The sequence below is a fragment of the Eleutherodactylus coqui genome, chromosome 2 (genome assembly GCF_035609145.1).
Source record: "Eleutherodactylus coqui strain aEleCoq1 chromosome 2, aEleCoq1.hap1, whole genome shotgun sequence".
NCBI lineage: Eukaryota > Metazoa > Chordata > Amphibia > Anura > Eleutherodactylidae > Eleutherodactylus > Eleutherodactylus coqui.
The window spans coordinates 242974665-242992226 of NC_089838.1; the positions used below are offsets into that span (position 1 = coordinate 242974665).

The window sequence follows — 17562 nt, forward strand, 5'->3', positions numbered from 1 at the left end:
TGATCCTCCACCGCGGCTGAAAGCTGTGCGGGAGGATCGCCCCCCTCCAAAGTGATGAGAGGTGGTTTTGAAATAAAGATGCCTCGCATCCAAGGGGGGTGGGGAATTAAAAAAAAAATTTAATAAAAAAAGTTGCATGTTGGCAAGCACGGCCCGATATCGTACTCGCCCATGTAAAGTTAGCCGAAGGGTACATGCACACAACCGAGAATCTTGTGAGTATCTTTATTTATAAAATAAACCCAAGTACCCCACTACATCCACATTCCATGTGTATTGCTGGGTCTCTGCGCAGCTTCCTCAGCGACAAGCAGCAATGTCTTTTACTTGAGGATGGGTATGCAATCATAGACTAGACTCTTTTATAGCATTTCTTGCATTATGCCAGCAGCTGCCTTCATACCTGACTGATGTGTTTGCCCGTACCCTCTCCACTAGGCTCTCGCAATCCCCTTCAGATTTGAATTTACACCCTGCCCCTTTTTGTTGTAGTCATGTTCTCCATGTTGAGTTGGTTATGATTATAGAAATGTAACCAGTTTCTGATTATGTATTGTACTTAGACCTTTCCATGGAGGGGAGCGACGTCCCCTATTTATGTGCTGTGCGCCCCTTACTGTTCTAGTTTCGGTCGCACGCACCTTTGTAAATGGTTTTAGGTTTGTTTTCCATAAGGTTATCATTTTTCTTTTGGATTAAATAATAAACGGAACTCGTCAGAATGATTAGTTCTCATGTCTGCGGCGGGTCAGATTCTGCAAGTGGAATCCGCAGTGCCAACGGCAGACGGGACGCGGATCGGACAGCTTCCATTGACTTCAATTGAGGCAGTCTGCATGGAATCCGCCCTAAAATGGAGCATGCTGCGACTTGTTTTCCGCATGCGCACTCCGGAACACAAATCTGCATGTGTAAATTGAGCTGTGGATCTGCCGTGCGGGTTTCGCAAATCAAATCCGCCCGTGGACATTGGGTCTTCGTGGGCCAATCTGCTTAAATACAGGAAAAGGCGCGCACCTTTTCGTGCATTCCGCGTATCCCCAGCACCTCCGCGTGCCTAGACAGAACAATACGCCTCGTCCGACCAGGCGGACATTCCTGACGTGACTTACCCCGGTTCTGGCGTAAATGATGCATTATTCTGTCTGTCCGGGGCGGCCACAACCCCTCCTGGCAAACCTTTTAAAAATAAGTGGCTTGCTCAAAAGTTTGCATCTCCTGCACATTAGTATTCTGGCCTAGAACACACAGTAAATGCACCTGCTAATAGACTGATAGAAGCAGGCGGAAGCGGAGCGGTTGCCATGGGTAACCTCGCCACCTGTTAGATAAGTCTCTGAGGGGTCCCTATAGAGGACAGGCAATCTTCCCGATCCCCCCATTTGCATCACAGTGAACCCAACGACACAGTCAGCTCTGCTACGCCTGCACACAGCTAGCTCCATTACCCCCCCGGCTGGGGGGAGCCGGAGCTGCCAGGCCGCGCATGCACGACGCGAGAGGCCTGCGCGCCGCCGGGAAGAGGAGGAGGATTAGGAGGAAGCCGAGCGCCGGTCCCCCTCTTCCATGCTGCCGCCGCCACCGCTGTTGTTGACATCCCCGCCGCGGCTTCCGCCTGCCCAGCTGCTCCGTTTCTCGGCTCTGTGGTCCGCGCGCACACCGCTAGAGCTGCCGGGGCCCGAGGAGCGGGTGATGGGGGGGAGGGAGGGCTTGGGGTGATTACCGGGGACCGGCATGTGGCGCCGGGCTGGTGGGGCTGCAGCTCGGCTCCTTCCTGCTTCTAACACTTGAGCCAGGTGACCGTGCAGCGACTTCCCCAAGAAACTCGCACAAGGCGTGCGCCCGTAGTAATTAGCAGCCTGGCACTCGTCCCCGCCCCCGGCCGGGCTGTGGAAGGGGCGGGGGTTCGCAGACTGGACTGCTTTGACGGGGATGACGCTGCCCCCTGCGTCCCACATAAAGAAGAACGAGGAGGAAGAGGGAGCTGGACAGTCCGGGACCGGCAGGGAGGAAAACTTCTGGACTCCGGGAGCCGGCGGTACATGACAGGCGGGGGGACATGGCCTCGCTCGGCGCTGCAGTCTAGTGCGAGGAGCGATCCCTGCCGATCACCTCCGGGGTAAGTGACAACGTAGTTGGGGGAGTCGTACTGTTGTGTGCCCATGACTTAGGGGGCACAGATATACTGGGCACCACTGGCACATGGGACTAGTGGGAAGGGAGTAGTTGCTGATGGGTTATAGATCAGGATTTCCGATGGGTTAGCGAGTAGATTAGAATTATTGCTAGGTTGTAAGATTGTATACTGAGATGGTCTATAACTATTCTCCTAGCAATACTTTTATTTCACTACCCTATACCAGGTGCTGGTGCCATGGGGCATTATTTACACAGTACTATGCCAATCGCATTCTTGGAAAGGTGCTATCCGAGAGTTATTATACTGTTTAGTTGCTTATTGCTGATCTGGCATTTAATTAATATATATATATATATATATATATATATATAATTAGTGGTGTTGCTTGAGCAGAGCTCTGCTAATGACTCCTCCATAATATACCGCAATACCCCAACTGACAACCCTACAGTAACTTTCACACCCAACTGCCCCTTGTGCTGCCCCTTGTGCTGCAGTAACTACCTTTTATGGGGTATATTATTGACTGTTGGGGTGTTTTGCTGGTAGTTGCTGCGTTGATTAGAAAGTTATTTGCCTGTCCCTTATTGGGGTGTCCTATTGTGTTCTATCCCCCTTATTTGTTCCTGATACATAATTGGCCTTGGTTGAGTTTAGCCAGTGTGTCTATTACCCCCTCGGCAAGACCTTTCTCTGTCCACTGTAGTGATTGGCATGCGTCGTGCTGTATAAGGTTCTCCATGGTCAGGCCATACCAGTGTGGAAAGCCGTCCAGCAGGACTGACGATGTGCCAAGTCCTGCGTGTGACCGTGTAGTAGGACTTGTTCTGTCTAGTAGTAGCTGCTCTTCCGGAATCCCTGGCCCTCGGCTCCTCTGTGAAATCCTTCTCTTGCTATTACTGACATGTAATTTGGCTTCTCTGACTAAGCGGAGCCGTATGGCATTGTTTTGTAAAGATAAGGCTCCAGACAACTCCTCAGTAGTAGTGCTGCGTCTTGAGGGTGAAGTTGACTTCTTGTACTATTTTCCCTGCCACATGTACAGCTTCTTTCCTCATGTCTCTATTTTGGTAATCATCTGGAAAAATGAGTCTCTTCGTGATTGTGATACTTTATATTTACTGAACGCCAGGCTTTCGTCTCTGTCCTCGCAATCCTTTTCTCGTATACCTTCATCGGAGGAAACGTTAAGTGTGTTTATCCTGGAGTTTACGTCTTGGACTTTCTTGGAAGAGGAGAAGAAATGCTTTTAAAGGAACGGAACTTTAATACGAGGGTCCGATCTCCTCTGTTGGTGTACTTGTAGTATTAACCCTGCGCTCCTGCCTATATGTTTATATGTGATTGTAGCTCTCGCTTTTCTCCTAATGGAATATCCGATCACTGAGATCCGCGTTCTACAGCTTCTATATGAAGTGGAGGGGAGATGGATTTGATGGGGTTGGAGAAGTGGTGCGCTTGGAAATCTGTTGTGGATGATGAACTTTTTTCAGGTTGTTTCTACAGTTTATTATGGAAGTTTCTAAAACAAACCAGTTATTTGTAAATAGTAGAGGTGTTTGCTTATTGTATTGATTAGATACATATTAGACAGTAGTGGTCCAAACTGTGTTTGGGGGGCCTTTAAATGTCCAAACTGAGCATTTGTGTGTTTAGAGAATTCAGGAGAAATGGCAGCTATAGCAGGTCTGTGGGCACCGCTTACTTTGAACCCAAACCTAATGAAGAAATCTGATTAATTCAGCTTTAGGTATAGGAGCCATCCTAAAATACCTGCAGGAAAGCTTATAACATTCAATTCCCTTCCCTGCCCTCCAGAGTAGGAGGCACTGATACTTTATGGTGCCATCATCTATAGGAAAGGGGATGTTTCAGTGAGACGAGCCTCTTTAAAGGGAACCTGTCATGTAGTCTATGCTGCCCTCACTGAGCATGAAGTAGTGACAGATAGGATGATTTCAGCTATTATACTGTATACTGACAAGACTGTTAATCACAGGGGGTTAGCGGTGCCTCCTGAATAAGCTGGACTCGTTTCTTGCTGGAAGCGATGGGGACAACATGTAGGTTCTTACAAAGCACTGCACATTACCCCATAAATGGCGGATCGCTTACATCCGATGGAATCATTGTCTGTCACTACTTCATGCCACCCACAGCGAGGAGCGTAAAGTACACAACGGGTTCTCGCCAACATTCATGTCCTCAGCTAAGGCTGCTTCTATACATGGTGTAATACACTGTTAGTCTTCTGGGTGACTGTTAAGCAACCGTATTTAAACACTTGGGCTGGGTCCACACGGGGCTAATTTGCAGCTAAATGTTCGCAACGGGCATTCTGCAGCGGAAAATTGCCTCCAAATTCGCACCATTTGGCGCTAATTTTGAAACTGGTTTTATCACGCATATCTGTGCGGAATTCATCCCATCATTGAGAAGAAGACTTGATGGCTGCACATTCACTCCTGCCACTCTCTACTATATGATTGCTCCAAGACACTGACTCTGTAACACTACAGTTACCCCGATCCTTGACATGGTCACCCCTCTCACATGAATCCATAGTCAACCGATGACTCAATGGACAACCCCTGGCACACTGACCTTGCAAAAAAGTCAAGTCTTCAGGGTTGCAGAGAGGAGTTAGAAGCAAATACATTCCCGTAGGGTGAATGCACATGGGGGGGGGGGATTTGGATTGCAGAATCCGGAGCAGGCGTCCGCCTCCTGATTCTGCAGCAAATGCAGCACATAGCATATACAGCAAAAGTGATTTTTCACGCACATGAGTGGAAACCAATTGCGGTTTCTGCTCACGGATGAAAAATCACAGCATGCTCCATTTTCCTGTGGATTCTGCACGGACGGCTTCCATTGAAGTCAATGAAAGCCGTCCGACCCACTGCCCATTTGCAATTTACATTGCCGACGGGCCGCGGATTCTGCAGGAAAGGCAAGAGTTTTTAAAAAAAATAAAAAGTCTGTACGCGCATGTCCGACGGCGAGGTGTGTGGCCCATCCACAATACAGAAACAAGAGGATTAAAGCCAGTACGTGTAGACACCGCTGCTGCCAGAGCTGGATTCTGCATGCAGAATCCGCCCCGCCCCCATGCATGCGGCCTGATGCAAAGAAAGCCGTAGACAGAGGCTTCAAGCGTATATCATCCACCCGCTAAATAGGTGATAAATGATATATCACGGCGGGTACGACTGATGAGCTTGGCTGTTTTCATCATTCCTGTAGAGATTGAATGGTGTGGCAGCGCTCCTACCAGAATCAATGGCGGCGTGTTCAGTGTGCCGTGCAAAATATCGTAATGCCACCAGAATTAACAACCAAATGTGAAAGGGGGGGAAAAAATAGTAACAATGTAAAGTCTTCTGATTGCTTGGCCAACTCTTCAGCATAATAGTATTGACACTGTTTTCATGAGACATTTGAGGAAGAGCTTAACACAAAGTTGTTCAGACGTACGAAATGGCTCTCAGCTATTGAACTTGGCTTGTTATGTAGCTCATGAATAAACAATTCGTTAACTACGTGGTCGGGTTACACTTCTTGTGTCTCTTCAAAACCAATCCCCTCGTTCACAAGGGTGAGTGCAAGATCTGTTCAAGAAAGGCCCAATGCACACTGGTGTATTTGCACTGCGGAATCCGGAGCAGGCGTCCGCCCCCTATTCTGCAGCAACTACTGCCCATAGACATGCTATAGAAAATCGCTTTTCCCTGTCTACGAGCAGAAATCAATTGCGATGTGCTATTTTGGCGCAGATTCCACACTGACGGCTTCCATTGAAGTCAATAGAAGCCGTCCGTTCCGCGACTGACTATGCTTGTCCACTGCTCTCTGCACTGGCAAGTAGATGACGTTCCCCATCTATAACGTCATAGGGCCAAATGGGGCTATAGTAAGGGATTGATGAGATGGGCTAACCCCGTTAAAGGCCGCAATATGCCTTTTTAATGAGCTTACTATTGGGCTTTAAACCTTGTAAGGCGGTGACTTGGTTGACTACTGGTAGCCATACTCCTGCTCTAACAGCCAGTAGTGGAGAAACCTCAGATTCTAGCTGTTTAACCCCTTATGTGCACAATCGGTAGCAACTGCAGCACTCAATCACAAAGTACCAATAGGTTCCCGTGGCAGACGGAAGCATTACAAAAGCCTCCAAGTCTGCCATGTAACTCAGCCTATTAGGCCCTGCCTCCTGTGGAGTCTAGTAGGCTGCTGTCATGGGCATAGCAGAATGCACTTCATACGTAAAGGGCCTTTTAGACGGGACGAATGTTGGGCGAACTATGCCTGACGCTTGTCCCAGCACATACTGGCTCCCGTGCACCTGCACAGGGGCTAGTATCAATGCCTCACAGCGGAGAGGCTGCAGGAGATTTCACTCCTCTCGCTCCCCTGCACCTCTCCACTGACATAACACAGCGGCTGTTCAGTAGTGAACGGCCACTATTTACACTGAACGATGAGCGATCAGCTCATCGTCGATTTATGCTGCATTGTTTGCCTGACATTCGTCTTGTCTAAATGGACCCGAATGCAGTGTACTATTTTGGCGATCAAACAATTGCATCTAAAGTCCCCTTTAGGAACTAAAAAAAGTCAAAGTTAAAGTTTCCTTTAAAGAAGAAAATTCCGGTTTTTAAAGATTTAAAAAAAAAATCCCTACAAAAGTGTTTTATAATGGCTGAAATACCTTTTTTTTTTTTTTTTTTTTTTTTAATCAACACCTAAGCAGTATTACCGCATTCGTAACAACACAAACAATGAAAGTATTTTGTTACTTCTCTCAGTTGGCGAAGCTCTTAAAAATAGTTTTACAAAGTAATTCTGGAATTGCTGTTCTTGTTTGACTCCCAAAAAATGTGACTTTTGGATTGCTTTTTTAATATCACGTGTACCACTAAAAACCACAACTCTTCCTTAAAAACAACAAGCCATCAAAGAGCTCGGTTACTGTTATCGATCTTAGAATGCAGCAATGGAGTCAATAGTTTTTTAAAAATGGCAAAAAAATAAACTTGTTATCACAGTAATGGTGCTGATCCGCATCAGAATATTGTTACAGAATGGTAAGCACTGTAAAAACAAGTGACGTAGGGCCACATGGCTTGATGCTGAAGTAAGGTCTCCTACCGACGGCCGGGTCAGATCCCGCTGCAAGAATTCTCACAGCGGGATGCGAGCCGTGCCTCTGCAGTGACCCTGGCGCTCACCACCTCCTGGCATCTCCTCCGCTCTGTGTCGGCTGCCACCCAGCCGGCACATGTGCAGAGCGGAGCCGGCGCGTCAGCTGTGACGTTCTTGTGCGGGCCTCTGCGAGGCTTGCACAGAAATGGGACCTGCTGCAATTTGTCTACTGCGCGAGTTTTCACGTGGTCAAATCGTGGCTGTCTAAATAGGATTGCATTATCTAATGCAATCATATAGCAGCGGGCACGGGCAGAAATTCTGCAGGAAATCCCCCCCACGGAATTTCCGCCTGTGTGCAAGAGGCCTTAGTGACTATCAGCTGTAAGTCGATTTTGGCTCTGCAACCTGCCTAAAACCACCTTTCTATAAAAGGGATAGGGGGGTAACTTGATCAATTGGGGTCTCCCTGTTGAGAATGTGGGTCCCTTGTTCCCCATCTTCACTGCAGGATTATTGCATCCAGCCCCCTGCAGTGAGGAGGAGACTGAACGAATGGAAAGCTGCTCATACAAGTGCACTAACCATCCACTTACTTTTAGAGGGACTGTGGAGATAGCGGAGCGGCAAGTGCTTGAGTATTCACATCAGCCCCATTGAAATGAATGGAGCCCCAGCCGTGCATGGTCAGCCAGCATTCCATTCATTCTGATATCGCTGCTGAAGTATCAAGCAGAGGGGGGACACAGGACCCCTGTTCTCGAGATCGGTGAGGATCAGTGAGACCCCCACCAAACTGCAAGTTATCCCCTATCCTGTGAATAAGGGGTACCTTGTAATCTTGGTACAGTTCCTCTAAGGGCTCATGTCCACGGGCAAAATAAGAATTAAAATCCGCAGTTGATTTTAACTCTTCTCCCGCCCGCGGATCCGCACCCCATAGGGATGCATTGACCACCCGTGGGTAGATAAATACCCGCGGATCGTCAATAAAAGGGATTTAAAAAAAAATGGAGCATGAAAAAATCTGGACCATGCTCCATTTTCATGCGGGTCTCCCGCGGGCTTCTATTGAAGCCTATGGAAGCCGTCCGGATCCGCGGGACACAAAAATCAGATTTTACTCACACGCTCCGGTTCTTCTCTTCGCCGCGGCGCCATCTTCTCTCAGTCGCGGCCGAATCATTTTGCTTCGGCCCGGCGCATGCGCGGGGCACGTCACCGATGTCATCATGCGCATCTGCCGAGCCGAAGAAAGAAGATCCGGCCGCGACGCAGAGAAGATGACGCTGCAGCGAAGGAAGTATCCGGAGCGTGTGAGAGGTAAGTTAATTCTGATTTATTCCTATTTTCAGCGCTCATGTCCGCGGGGCAGGAGGGACCCGCTATGGATTCTCCATGGAGAATCCGTAGCGGGCCTGATTTTCCCCGTGGACATGAGGCCTTAGCCTTTTAAAAAAATTCCCCTTCACATGGTTTGTACTTAAATGTTGCATCATTTTCCATAGCAAAACCCGCTGCAGCATCCATGCTACATGTGAAACCACCATTAGTTTAACAAGTTGTGTAGACCTGCAGCACTGGCGGGGGGCTCTGGCCATATCGCTGCTGCAAGGCAGCAGCCACGTGGGGCCATATCCGTCGGGTGCAAGTTTTATTCATGGTTTTGAAGCCAAAATCAGGTGTGGATTGAAAAAAGGAGAGAAGACGTTACTGCTTCTAGTCTTTATTTGAATCCTTACCTGGTTTTGGCTTCAAAGCGTGCATCAAAAAACCTGCTTATTCCCAACAGATTTGGTGATTACACTCAGTAGAACTGCATGCTGTTGCACATGTCTGCCATTGTTACCCATTGGGAAGGAAACAAACATGGTGCATATGTATGTGAAGTATATATTAATAGTTGTGTCAAAGTTCTACTAGTTTCTTCCTTCGCTTCAACTCTTCTAGGAAGCCCCTAAAGCACAGGTGTCAAACACAAGGCCCGCCGCCTCATTTTCTGTAGCCCGCTGGCTGTGCAGAAAGTTCCCTCACCTCCGTGCTGCTGTGAGTAGACGATCTTCTATCGGCTTGTTCGGTCTAGTGCAGACAGTAATAGAGGAGTGCCGATAGCAGACTGACAACAGCCGCGGAGGAGGGAAGAAAACTGCAGAGAACATGATCTCTGCAGTGAGGAGAGCCACGCTGACGAGGAGCAGCTGCATGGTGAGAGCCTGGTCAGTGCTGACCTCCTCTCAGCGGCCCTAACTCTATTCATGGCTGCAGGTCTGGGGAGACATCAGGGGCCCAAGTATGCAGGAGGGCCCCAAGAAGAGAGCAGCCGGTATACCTGCCAGTGGGACCACATTGGATGCAGGTAAGTACAAAAAATGTGTATAAAAAAGGAAGAGGTGTGTGTGTGTAATATATATAGTGCGCGCCTGTGCGCGCGCGTGTATAATGGTGTGCGTCTGTGCGTATCTGCGCGCGTGTGTATAATAGTGCGTGTGTGTATAATAGTGCGCGTGTATAATGGTGAGTGTCTGTGCACGTGTGTGTATAATGGTGTGCGTCTGTGCGCGCGTGTATAATAGTGTGCGCCTGTGCGCGCGCGTGTGTATAATAGTGCGCGTGTACAATGGTGAGCATCTGTGCGCGTGTGTATAATGGTGTGCGTCTGTGCGCGTGTAATGGTGTGCGTCTGTGTGCGCGCGTGTGTGTAATGGTGTGCGTCTGTGCGCGCGTGTATAGTGGTGTGCGTCTGTGCACGCATGTGTGTGTATAATGGTGTGCGTCTGTGTGCACGTGCGTAAATAGTGTACGTGTGTGTATAATAGTGTGCGTCTGTGCACGCGTATGTAATAGTGTGCGCGCGCGTATAGTGGTGTGCGTCTGTGCGCGCGCGTATAATGGTGTGCGTCTGTGCGCGCGCGTATAATGGTGTGCGTCTGTGCGCGCGTGTATAATGGTGTGTGCCTGTGCGCGCACGCATGTGTGTGTATAATGGTGTGCGTCTGTGCACGCATGTGTGTGTGTATAATGGTGTGCGTCTGTGCGCGCGCACGTGTAAATAGTGTACGTGTGTGTATAATAGTGTGCGTCTGTGTGCGCGCGTATAATAGTGTGCGTCTGTGCGCGCGCGTATAATAGTGTGCCCGCGCGCGTATAGTGTGCGCACGCGTATAATAGTGTGCGTGTGCGGCTGTGTGCGCGCGCGTATAATAGTGTGCGTCTGTGTGCGCGCGCGCGTATAATAGTGTGCCCGCGCGCGTATAGTGTGCGCACGCGTATAATAGTGTGCGTGTGCGTCTGTGTGCGCGCGCGTATAATAGTGTGCGTCTGTGTGCGCGCGCGTATAATAGTGTGCGTCTGTGTGCGCGCGCGTATAATAGTGTGCGTCTGTGTGTGCGCGCGCGTATAATAGTGTGCGTCTGTGTGTGCGCGCGCGTATAATGTGCGTCTGTGTGCGCGCGCGCGCGTATAATGTGCGTTTGTCTGTGCGCGCGCGTATAATAGTGTGCATCTGTGTGCACGCGCGCGTATAATAGTGTGCGTCTGTGTGCGCGCGCGCGTATAATAGTGTGCGTCTGTGTGCGCGCGCACGTATAATAGTGTGCGTCTGTGTGCGCGCGCACGTATAATAGTGTGCGTCTGTGTGCGCGCGCGCGTATAATAGTGTGCGTCTGTGTGCGCGCGCGCGTATAATAGTGTGCGTCTGTGTGCGCGCGCGCGTATAATGTGCGTCTGTGTGTGCGCGCGCGCGTATAATAGTGTGCGTCTGTGTGCGCGCACGCGTATAATAGTGTGCGTCTGTGTGTGCGCGCGCGCGTATAATAGTGTGCGTCTGTGTGTGCGCGCGCGCATATAATAGTGTGCGTCTGTGTGTGCGCGCGCGCGTATAATAGTGTGCGCCTGTGTGCGCGCGCGCGTATAATAGTGTGCGCCTGTGTGCGCGCGCGCGTATAATGTGCGCCTGTGTGCGCGCGCGCGTATAATGTGCGCCTGTGTGCGCGCGCGCGTATAATAGTGTGCGCCTGTGTACGCGCGCGCGTATAATAGTGTGCGCGCGTATAATGTGCGTCTGTGTGCGCGCGCGTATAATGTGCGTCTGTGTGCGCGCGCGTATAATGTGCGTCTGTGTGTGTGCGCGCGCGTATAATAGTGTGCGTCTGTGTGTGCGCGCGTATAATGTGCGCCTGTGTGCGTGCGCGTATAATAGTGTGCGTCTGTGCGCGCGCGTATAATAGTGTGCGTCTGTGCGCGCGCGTATAATAGTGTGCGTCTGTGCGCGCGCGTATAATAGTGTGCGTCTGTGCGCGCGCGTATAATAGTGTGCGTCTGTGCGCGCGCGTATAATAGTGTGCGTCTGTGCGCGCGCGTATAATAGTGTGCGTCTGTGCGCGCGCGTATAATAGTGTGCGTCTGTGCGCGCGCGTATAATAGTGTGCGTCTGTGCGCGCGCGTATAATAGTGTGCGTCTGTGCGCGCGCGCGTATAATAGTGTGCGTCTGTGTGCGCGCGCGTATAATGTGCGTCTGTGTGCGCGCGTGCGTATAATAGTGTGCGTCTGTGCGCGCGCGTATAATAGTGTGCGTCTGTGTGCGCGCGCGTATAATAGTGTGCGTCTGTGTGCGCGCGCGTATAATGTGCGTCTGTGTGTGCGCGCGCGTATAATGTGCGTCTGTGTGTGCGCGCGCGTATAATAGTGTGCGTCTGTGTGTGCGCGCGTATAATGTGCGTCTGTGTGTGCGCGCGTATAATAGTGTGCGCCTGTGTGCGTGCGCGTATAATAGTGTGCGTCTGTGCGCGCGCGCGTATAATAGTGTGCGTCTGTGCGCGTGCGCGCGTAAAATAGTGTGCGTCTGTGCGCGCGCGCGCGTAAAATAGTGTGCGTCTGTGCGCGCGCGCGCGTAAAATAGTGTGCGTCTGTGCGCGCGCGCGTAAAATAGTGTGCGTCTGTGCGCGCGCGTATAATAGTGTGCGTCTGTGCGCGCGCGTATAATAGTGTGCGTCTGTGCGCGCGCGCGTATAATAGTGTGCGTCTGTGCGCGCGCGCGTATAATAGTGTGCGTCTGTGTGCGCGTATAATAGTGTGCGTCTGCGCGCGCGTATAATAGTGTGCGTCTGTGCGCGCGCGCGTAAAATAGTGTGCGTCTGTGCGCGCATAATAGTGTGCGTCTGTGCGCGCGCGTATAATAGTGTGCGTCTGTGTGCGCGCGTGCGTATAATAGTGTGCGTCTGCGCGCGCGTATAATAGTGTGCGTCTGCGCGCGCGTATAATAGTGTGCGTCTGTGCGCGCGCGTATAATAGTGTGCGTCTGTGTGCGCGCGCGTATAATGTGCGTCTGTGTGCGCGCGCGCGTATAATAGTGTGCGTCTGTGCGCGCGCGTATAATAGTGTGCGTCTGTGCGCGCGCGTATAATAGTGTGCGTCTGTGCGCGCGCGTAAAATAGTGTGCGTCTGTGCGTCTGCGCGCGCGCGTATAATAGTGTGCGTCTGTGCGCGCGCGTATAATAGTGTGCGTCTGTGCGCGCGCGTATAATAGTGTGCGTCTGTGCGCGCGCGCGCGTATAATAGTGTGCGTCTGTGCGCGCGCGCGTATAATAGTGTGCGTCTGTGCGCGCGCGTATAATAGTGTGCGTCTGTGCGCGCGCGTATAATAGTGTGCGTCTGTGCGCGCGCGTAAAATAGTGTGCGTCTGTGCGTCTGCGCGCGCGCGTATAATAGTGTGCGTCTGTGCGCGCGCGTATAATAGTGTGCGTCTGTGCGCGCGCGCGCGTATAATAGTGTGCGTCTGTGCGCGCGCGCGTATAATAGTGTGCGTCTGTGCGCGCGCGCGTAAAATAGTGTGCGTCTGTGCGCGCGCGCGTAAAATAGTGTGCGTCTGTGCGCGCGCGCGTAAAATAGTGTGCGTCTGTGCGCGCGCGCGTAAAATAGTGTGCGTCTGTGCGCGCGCGCGTAAAATAGTGTGCGTCTGTGCGCGCGCGCGTAAAATAGTGTGCGTCTGTGCGCGCGCGCATAATAGTGTGCGTCTGTGCGCGCGCGCATAATAGTGTGCGTCTGTGCGCGCGCGCGTATAATAGTGTGCGTCTGTGCGCGCGCGCGTATAATAGTGTGCGTCTGCGCGCGCGCGTATAATAGTGTGCGTCTGCGCGCGCGCGTATAATAGTGTGCGTCTGTGCGCGCGCGTATAATAGTGTGCGTCTGTGCGCGCGCGCGCGTATAATAGTGTGCGTCTGTGCGCGCGCGCGTATAATAGTGCGTGCGCGTATAATAGTGTGCGTCTGTGCACGCGTATAATAGTGTGCGTCTGTGCGCGCGCGTGTATAATAGTGTGCGTCTGTGCGCGCGCGTGTATAATAGTGTGCGTCTGTGTGTGCGCGCGCGCGTATAATGTGCGTCTGTGTGTGTGCGCGCGCGCATAATAGTGTGCGTCTGTGCGCGCGCGCGCATAATAGTGTGCGTCTGTGCGCGCGCGCGCATAATAGTGTGCGTCTGTGCGCGCGCGCGCATAATAGTGTGCGTCTGTGCGCGCGCGCATAATGTGCGTTTGTGCGCGCGCACGCATAATAGTATGGGTGTGCGCGCGCGCATAATAGTGTGCGTCTGTGCGCGCGCATAATAGTGTGCGTCTGTGCGCGCGCGCATAATAGTGTGCGTCTGCGCGCGCGCATAATAGTGTGCGTCTGCGCGCGCGCATAATAGTGTGCGTCTGCGCGCGCGCATAATAGTGTGCGTCTGCGCGCGCGCGCATAATAGTGTGCGTCTGCGCGCGCGCATAATAGTGTGCGTCTGCGCGCGCGCGCATAATAGTGTGCGTCTGCGCGCGCGCGTATAATAGTGTGCGTCTGTGCGCGCGCGCGTATAATAGTGTGCGTCTGTGCGCGCGCGCGTATAATAGTGTGCGTCTGTGTGCGCGTATAATAGTGTGCGTCTGCGCGCGCGTATAATAGTGTGCGTCTGTGCGCGCGCGCGTAAAATAGTGTGCGTCTGTGCGCGCATAATAGTGTGCGTCTGTGCGCGCGCGTATAATAGTGTGCGTCTGTGTGCGCGCGTGCGTATAATAGTGTGCGTCTGTGCGCGCGCGTATAATAGTGTGCGTCTGTGCGCGCGCGTATAATAGTGTGCGTCTGCGCGCGCGTATAATAGTGTGCGTCTGTGCGCGCGCGTATAATAGTGTGCGTCTGTGCGCGCGCGTATAATAGTGTGCGTCTGTGTGCGCGCGCGTATAATGTGCGTCTGTGTGCGCGCGCGCGTATAATAGTGTGCGTCTGTGCGCGCGTATAATAGTGTGCGTCTGTGCGCGCGCGTAAAATAGTGTGCGTCTGTGCGTCTGCGCGCGCGCGTATAATAGTGTGCGTCTGTGCGCGCGTATAATAGTGTGCGTCTGTGCGCGCGCGCGTATAATAGTGTGCGTCTGTGCGCGCGCGCGTATAATAGTGTGCGTCTGTGCGCGCGCGTATAATAGTGTGCGTCTGTGCGCGCGCGTAAAATAGTGTGCGTCTGTGCGTCTGCGCGCGCGCGCATAATAGTGTGCGTCTGTGCACGCGTATAATAGTGTGCGTCTGTGCGCGCGCGCGTATAATAGTGTGCGTCTGTGCGCGCGCGCGTAAAATAGTGTGCGTCTGTGCGCGCGCGCGTAAAATAGTGTGCGTCTGTGCGCGCGCGCGTAAAATAGTGTGCGTCTGTGCGCGCGCGCGTAAAATAGTGTGCGTCTGTGCGCGCGCGCGTAAAATAGTGTGCGTCTGTGCGCGCGCGCGTAAAATAGTGTGCGTCTGTGCGCGCGCGCGTAAAATAGTGTGCGTCTGTGCGCGCGCGCGTAAAATAGTGTGCGTCTGTGCGCGCGCGCATAATAGTGTGCGTCTGTGCGCGCGCGCATAATAGTGTGTGTCTGTGCGCGCGCGCGTATAATAGTGTGCGTCTGTGCGCGCGCGCGTATAATAGTGTGCGTCTGCGCGCGCGCGTATAATGTGCGTCTGCGCGCGCGCGTATAATAGTGTGCGTCTGTGCGCGCGCGTATAATAGTGTGCGTCTGTGCGCGCGCGCGCGTATAATAGTGTGCGTCTGTGCGCGCGCGCGTATAATAGTGCGCGCGCGTATAATAGTGTGCGTCTGTGCGCGCATAATAGTGTGCGTCTGTGCACGCGTATAATAGTGTGCGTCTGTGCGCGCGCGTGTATAATAGTGTGCGTCTGTGCGCGCGCGTATAATAGTGTGCGTCTGTGCGCGCGCGCGTATAATAGTGTGCGTCTGTGTGTGCGCGCGCGCGTATAATGTGCGTCTGTGTGTGTGCGCGCGCGCATAATAGTGTGCGTCTGTGCGCGCGCGCGCATAATAGTGTGCGTCTGTGCGCGCGCGCGCATAATAGTGTGCGTCTGTGCGCGCGCGCATAATGTGCGTTTGTGCGCGCGCACGCATAATAGTATGGGTGTGCGCGCGCGCATAATAGTGTGCGTCTGTGCGCGCGCATAATAGTGTGCGTCTGTGCGCGCGCGCATAATAGTGTGCGTCTGCGCGCGCGCATAATAGTGTGCGTCTGCGCGCGCGCATAATAGTGTGCGTCTGCGCGCGCGCATAATAGTGTGCGTCTGCGCGCGCGCATAATAGTGTGCGTCTGCGCGCGCGCGCATAATAGTGTGCGTCTGCGTGCGCGCGCATAATAGTGTGCGTCTGCGCGCGCGCGCATAATAGTGTGCGTCTGCGCGCGCGCGCATAATAGTGTGCGTCTGCGCGCGCGCGCATTATAGTGTGCGTCTGCGCGCGCGCGCATAATAGTGTGCGTCTGTGCGCGCATAATAGTGTGCGTCTGTGCGCGCGCGTATAATAGTGCGCGCGCGTATAATAGTGTGCGTCTGTGCGCGTATAATAGTGTGCGTCTATGCGCGCGTATAATAGTGTGCGTCTGTGCGCGCGCGTGTATAATAGTGTGCGTCTGTGCGCGCGCGTGTATAATAGTGTGCGTCTGTGTGTGCGCGCGCGCGTATAATAGTGTGCGTCTGTGCGCGCGCGCATAATAGTGTGCGTCTGTGCGCGCGCGCATAATAGTGTGCGTCTGTGCGCGCGCGCATAATAGTGTGCGTCTGTGCGCGCGCGCGCATAATAGTGTGCGTCTGTGCGCGCGCGCGCATAATAGTGTGCGTCTGTGCGCGCGCGCGCATAATAGTGTGCGTCTGTGCGCGCGCGCGCATAATAGTGTGCGTCTGTGCGCGCGCGCGCATAATAGTGTGCGTCTGTGCGCGCGCGCGCATAATAGTGTGCGTCTGCGCGCGCGCGCATAATAGTGTGCGTCTGCGCGCGCGCGCATAATAGTGTGCGTCTGCGCGCGCGCGCATAAGTGTGCGTCTGCGCGCGCGCGCATAAGTGTGCGTCTGCGCGCGCGCGCATAATAGTGTGCGTCTGCGCGCGCGCGCATAATAGTGTGCGTCTGCGCGCGCGCGCATAATAGTGTGCGTCTGCGCGCGCGCGCATAATAGTGTGCGTCTGCGCGCGCGCGCATAATAGTGTGCGTCTGCGCGCGCGCGCATAATAGTGTGCGTCTGCGCGCGCATAATAGTGTGCGTCTGCGCGCGCATAATAGTGTGCGTCTGCGCGCGCGCGCATAATATAATATACATGCGCGTGTGTGTGTGTGTGTGTGTGTGTGTGTGTGTATATAAGTGTATATAATTAGTGTGCGCCACTGGCCTCTATGGGGGACCTTGTTACCAATCGGCCCACTGTGGGGTTCACTTTTACTATACTGTCTTACAATTAACAATTGGAATCGGCCCTTTGAAGTCAACCATAAGGCTGATGTGGCCCTCGGTGAAAATGAGTTTTACACCCCTGCCCTAAAGGGAGATGGAACAATAACTCTGCAGCGCCACCTATTGGAAGGCAGCATTCCTGCAAGTCAATGGTTTTCAATTCCCTCTCATTGTTACAAGACTTGTATAAAGAGTCTAACATTTACTTGCAGGAATGCTGCCGTCCAATAGGTGGCACTGTGGAGGTATTGTTCCATCTCCCTTATTTGCATATTACTCAGAGGACCATGAATGGCCTTAAGTCTCCTCACTCACCTTCTAGGTGCTCTCCCTAAGGAGAAAATGTAGTGTTCCTGAGGAAGCTCCTAGTGGTGGTTTTGCTGCTGCTGTGGGTCTGTGAACACATGCGTATACGGCCATGATATCTTCCGACTGTATAGGCCACAGTGTTAGCCTAGAACTACTAATTGTACCTGTAAATACACAACCTGTTACCCTACTCATTGCTACGTGTTGTATTTCTCAAAGGCTAGATCTGACTGTGACCAGTG

At 52.5% G+C, this 17562-nt stretch overlaps 1 protein-coding gene across 2 annotated transcripts in view; it reads left to right on the forward strand.

Moving 5' to 3' along the window:
• Positions 1-1411: 1411 nt before the first annotated feature.
• Positions 1412-17562, forward strand: part of FURIN (furin, paired basic amino acid cleaving enzyme) — a 216003-nt gene continuing 199852 nt past the window's right edge. For both annotated transcript variants that reach the window (XR_010790390.1, XM_066592733.1), the window contains exon 1: positions 1412-2119. The gene's annotated coding sequence lies outside the window, so the exon portion shown is untranslated. The remainder of the gene's footprint in view (positions 2120-17562) is intronic.